The 6,000-nt window shown below is 42.5% G+C and overlaps 1 pseudogene; it reads right to left on the reverse strand.

Annotated features, from left to right (window-relative positions):
• Nucleotides 1–3,950: 3,950 nt before the first annotated feature.
• On the reverse strand, nt 3,951–4,298 carry LOC105713824 (large ribosomal subunit protein eL30-like; annotated as a pseudogene).
• Between the last annotated feature and the right edge of the window lie 1,702 nt (nt 4,299–6,000).

Genomic DNA, 6,000 nt, shown 5'->3' on the forward strand with positions numbered 1-6,000 from the left:
GCACACCACCATGCCCAGCTGATTTCATATTTTGAGTAGAGACGGGGTTTCACCATGTTGGCTAGGGTGGCCTTGAACTCCTGACCTCAGGTTTTCTGCCCGCCTCGGCCTCCCAAAATGCTGAGTGTGAGCCACCACTCTCGATCTGCCTTAAAAAAATTTTTTTAAGTTAAAAAAAATATTTTGAGACTGTTGCCCAGGTTGGAGTGCACTGGCACAATCTTGGCTCACTGCAACCTCTGCCTCCTGGGTTCAAGTGATTTTCCTGCCTTAGCCACTTAAGTAGCTGGGATTACAGGCATGTGCCACCATGCCTGGCTAATTTTTGTATTTTGAGTAGAGACAGGGTTTCACCATGTTAGCCAGGCTGATCTTGAACTCCTGGCCTCAAGTGATCTGCCCACCTTGGCCTCCCAAAATGCTGGGATTATAGGTGTGAGTCCCTGCACCTGGCCCATATTTTAAAAATAAGATTATTTGTTGTATTGCTATTGAGTTATTTGAGTTCTTTATACATTTTTTGGCATTCATCTTTTATCAGATGTTTAGTTTGCAAGTATTTCCCCTCTTTTGTAGGCTGTCCCTTCACTCTGTTGTTTGCCCTCAGAAGCGTTTTAGTTTGATGTGATCCCATTTGTCTATTTTGGCCTTTGTTGCCTGTGCTTCCACCAGCATTTCTCACCCAGGACGGGGCTCCTCCCAGGGTGTCTGACCGGACATGATCCCCGCTTCAGCATTGGCCCACTGCTTGCCCACATGGTGTGCTTTTTCCTCTGTCTCTCATCAGAACACAGGGTACCAGCGTATTTACTCACTAAGAAATTATTTCCTTTCACCTTTCCTTCTAAATTATAAAATGAAAAGTCATCTTCTTTAATGTTCAACAATTCTCAATTTCTGATTTGTTTAAATTTATAAACAATTTATAGATTTAAATTTACTGATTTATCTTAAATTTATTCACCACTGTTTATTTATTAACTACCCTGTTCCCAGCTAGACTCTGGGGTTCTAAACTGTAGCAATGAACAAAACAAAACAAAAAACCCCTATTTTACTGGCATTCACATTTCGGTGTGGGAGACAGGCAGTAAATAAACAGTCATAAATATGTAATAGGTCAGGTGGTGTGTGTTGAGGCCAACGTATGTCAGTGTGTGCCACTTTAGATAGGGTGGTGACTTTTCAACAGAGACCTTCCCAAAAAGTGCAAGAATCACTGAGAAGGTAGCTAGGGTGGAAGTTTTCCAGTCAGTGGGAAAGGCATGTGCAAAGGCCCTGAGGTGGGAGAGTACCTGGCATGTTGAGGAAAGCAAGGAGGCTGGTGTGGCTGGAGTTGACTGAGAAGGAAGAAGGTTACAGGCATGGGCTCCACAACAAGGCTGCCATGGTCCAAACCCCTGCTTATAAGTCAAGTGACCTTGGGCAACTTATTTACTCTCTCTGTGCCTCAGGGTTCTCATCTGTGAAATGGGAATAATGATAATACATACTTCAGAGGCTTGTTATGAGGATGAATAATTGTGAAGCACTTAGAACAGGGCCTGGCACATAGTAAGTGCTCTAAAAGTAAATCTTAACCTAAGAAAGGAGAAGAATGACTTATCAGATGGGGTGGGGCAGGTCATTTAAGTCCTTGTAGTCCATTTATTGTAAGGACTATGGGTTTATTCTGAGTAAGATGGGAAGCTATTGGAGGTTAAGAGGAATACTGTTGCTGTTGTGTTGTTGAAGGTAGATTGTAGGGGTAAGGGCAGAGGCAGGGAGACTCTTGAGGTGATACAGGGGAGAAATGGTGGAGCAGGAGCTGTAAAGAAGGTGAGAAGGGGTTGGGATCTGGATGTACTTGAAGGTATCCTTAATAGAATATTGCAGGTGAAATCGAGTATGAGGCATTGAGGATTACTCTATGGTGTTTGGCCTGAGTAACTGGAAGAATGAAGAACCTTAAAAGTATGATATATAGACCTGGCGCAGTGGCTCAGGCCTGTAATCCCAACACTTTGGGAGTCTGAGGCAGGTGGATCATCTGAGGTCAGGAGTTCGAAACCAGCCTGACCAACATGGCAAAGCCTTGTCTCTACTGAATATACAAAAATTAGCTGGGTGTGGTGGTGGGTGCCTCAACTACTGGGGAGGCCGAGGCAGGAGAATTGCTTGAACCCAGGAGGCGAAGGTTGTAGTGAGCCGAGATCGCGCCATTGCACTCCAGCCTGGGCGACAGAGTGAGACTCCATCTCAAACAAACAAACAAACAAACAAACAAACAAACAAAAGTATGATATATAAGGCAGCAACAGTCAGTTATCTCTGTGGCCCTCCTTCAGGAATGGGGCACAGATGTGTCTCTCCTGTACTTTTTGCCTCAGCTACTCAGCTCTTGGTTGCAATTGCTCAAACATGAACACATGTATCTCCCCCAAATAACCCATAGGTTTTAGCTACAGCACAGTCCACTGTAACGAAGTGGTTTGTAGAGATGACCTTGGCCCCCACACTGACAAGCCAATGCCTGGAGCCCTTTAGTTTCTGGTAGCCACAGCTTCCTAAGCATGATCATTTCCCACCTGGTTTCTGTTTTACATTTGCATAACTAAGTAGTCCATTTGGATAGTTTTCCTAAACATAACAGTCTGTACCAAAAAGACACTCAAGACTTTACCTCTTACAGACACACACACACACACACACACACACACACACACACACGCACAGACACACAAGTTTGCATGTTGAAGTGAATGTTTTACCAGCTTCTATCATTTCCAATAATTGGGTTTAAACATTTTACAGTCAAATTTCACTGGGATTTAAGCTCCTTTCTGCCCCAGTAGTCATTGCAAAGAGCAAGTTCCTCCAGGCACTTAGTCTAGCAGAGCTTGGCCCTGAGGTAATGACAGAAAAGGGCTATTTTCCCCATTTTATACCCTGCCTTCAAATTGGCAGCTCTCCCAAGGCCCTGCTGGGACTGTGGCTATGGTATGTTTGGCAGCCCTGTCCAAGTCCTTGTCCTCACCCAGAATAGAGATTACAGAGTCTGGAGATCACAGCATTGCGGCTACCTGCAGCGGAATGAGGCCATGTGTGCACATGTGAGGGAACTGGGGACCCAACAGTTCAACAAAAACGTATGAGCTCAATGTGCCAGGTGCTGGAAGCAGAATAATGGCGTTGCTGTCTGTGTCCCAGGTGCTTCTCAGTCACACAATTTCACACTCGTAAGAGTTGTTAAGAATTTATGGTCCCCTGCTGTAGATTGAAAGAGACTTGCTACCAACCCAATTCATTGCATGGACCTTCTTTGGATTCTGATTTAAATGAACTAAAGTTAGAAAGATGTCTAAATAATGCAGGAAATAGATTCTAACGATTGTTATCTATTTTGCTGGGTATAAATTAATGTGTTTGTGTTTAATTCTTTTGATGAGGTGCAAGGTATTTATAATCTCTCGAAGTATCTCTTCATAAAGAGTAATGGCACAGCCAGGCATGGTGGCTGATGCCTGTAATCCCAGCACTTTGGGAAGCCAAGGTGGGTGGATCACCTGAGGTTGGGAGTTCAAGACCAGCCTGACCAACATGGAGAAACCCTGTCTCTTAAAAAGTGAAAAAAAAAAAAAAAAAAAAAAAAAAAAGAGTCATGACACAGTAGAGAAAGTGAACAATACCACCTACAGATAATCAAAATGATAAAAATTAACATCAGCAACAAGAGGCAATGTGGCTCTATAGTGATACTATGAGGAGGACAGAAAATTGTTTGTGTGGCCTTCCAGCCAAAAATGTGAATCTAACCTTATTTTAAGACATCAAAAAAAAAAAAAAATCCAAATTGAAGCAACTATTTCAATATCATAAAATTACTAATCTATATTCTTTAAATATGTGTCCTCTTTTTTTTTTTTTTAAACAAATTTGGGAAATTTTATTAAAGGAAAATTTTGCATGGTTTACTTTTCACCAGTCTGTTCTGGCATGCTTCTAATGATGTCAGAATCACCTGGATCAATGATAGCCAGTGAGTGCACTCTGTGGTATTTTCCACATGCTGTGCCCAGTTCAATATTATTGCCACTATAGTGATGGACACCAGTTTTGGCTAACATTGCATAGTACTCTATTTCGGATTTCCTCAAAGCTGGGCAGTTGTTAGCGAGAATGACCAATTTCGCTTTGCCTTGTCCGATCATCTTCAGAGTCTGTTTGTACCCCAGCACCTACTTTCCACTTTTCATAACGAGTTGGAGCCTAGAGTTGATCAACTCCAGCGACTTTTTAGTCTTCTTTGCAGCCACCATCTTCTTGTCTTAGGTGCGGGACAGCCCCCAACCAAGAGCAGCCGCTAAGATGGCCAGGGAGCGAGAAAGGCAAAAATGTCAATGTCTTAAAATACAAGAAAAGGCTGAGGAATTGATTCAAATTAAAGGAGACAACTAAATGTCGTCTGTGATTGTGGACTGGACCCTGTTCCAGGAAAAATACTCTAAAGAACATTAGTAGAATTAAATCGATTAAATTAGAATACAGACTGTAGATAAAAGTATTATATCAATGTTAAAGTTCCTGACATTGATAACTGTATTGTGGTTATATAAGAGGATATCCTTGTTCTTAAGAAAGACACACAGAGAGCCGGGCGTGGTGGCTCATGCCCGTAATCCCAGCACTTTGGGAGGCGGAGGTGGGCAGATCACGAGATCAGGAGTTCGAGACCAGCCTGACCAATATGGTGAAACCCCGTCTCTATCAAAAAAAGAAAAGAAAGACACACATTAAGGGGATAAGGGGACATGATGGAAGCAACTACTATCAAATGATGTAGCGCTAATCTGTGACACACACACACACACACACACACACATGCACAGCCTACTTCTTTAATCTAATATATTAGTATCCTCCTAGTTTCCTATATTGTAGCCACATTGGCCTCCTTGGCATTCCTTATGAATACAAGTATAATTCTAGATCAGGGTGTAGGTAGTCACTGTTTCTTTGCTTAGAATGTTCTTGTCCCAGAAATTGACTTGAATGGCTTATTTTCATCATTCAGTTCTCAAATCACCTTTTCAGAGACAGCTTCTTTGACTCCCCCAACCTAAAGTGTCCCCTCTCCCTAGAGCACTTACCATTATCTGAAAGTAATGAATTCATTTCTATGCTTCTTTTCCTTTTTGTCTTTCTCTTCCCACTACATTGTAAATGTTGTAAGAGGAGAGATCTTCTAGATCACAACTCTATCTTCAGTACCAAGAATAGTGCCAGAAACATAAGCTGTCAATATATATTTGTTGAATGAATGGGATGGGATAGGGGTGGGTTGGTGTAGGATGGAAGACTCTAGGAGGAAAGTTGGCAGCACGAACACAGTTATTGGAGAGACTGTGTGTGCATTCGTGTCTAGCATTCCATCCTACTGTGGTACAAATTTTTAAGACGGGAGATATGTTTAAAAGAGGTGGGGAGGAGCGAGAGAAAGTACAAAGAAGAAAAACATAAAATATGCTTACTTGACAGTTAGAGGTTGATCATAATCAGCAATTTTAGAGAAAAAGGATCAAAGGAGAGGAACTTTGTTGACATGTCCAAAACAATTGTAGCATCAGCTATTTCTTTCCTTTTTTTCTTTTTGCACCAGAGTTTCGATTTTTCACCCAAGCTAGAATGAAGTGGCTCAATCTCGGTTCACTGCAATCTCTGCCCCCTGGGGTTCAAGTGATTCTCCTGCCTCACCCTCCTGAGTAGCTGGGATTATAGGCGCTCACCACCACCCCCTGCTAATTTTTGTTTTTGTAGCAGAGACAGGGTTTCATCATGTTGGCCAGGCTGGTCTCAAACTCCTGACCTCAGGAGATCCACTCGCCTCACCCTCCCAAAGTGCTGGGATGACAGGCCTGAGCTACCATACCTAGCCTAATGTCAGCTATTTCTTTTTGATGACATAATCCATATTAAAACTGCATTTAGAACAGCAAGAGGAGCTAGTCTCCCATGACATCC

This window comes from Aotus nancymaae, unplaced genomic scaffold (genome assembly GCF_030222135.1).
Source record: "Aotus nancymaae isolate 86718 unplaced genomic scaffold, 86718_ANA_hifiasm-v0.15.2.pri h1tg000016l, whole genome shotgun sequence".
In the NCBI taxonomy this organism is placed as follows: domain Eukaryota; kingdom Metazoa; phylum Chordata; class Mammalia; order Primates; family Aotidae; genus Aotus; species Aotus nancymaae.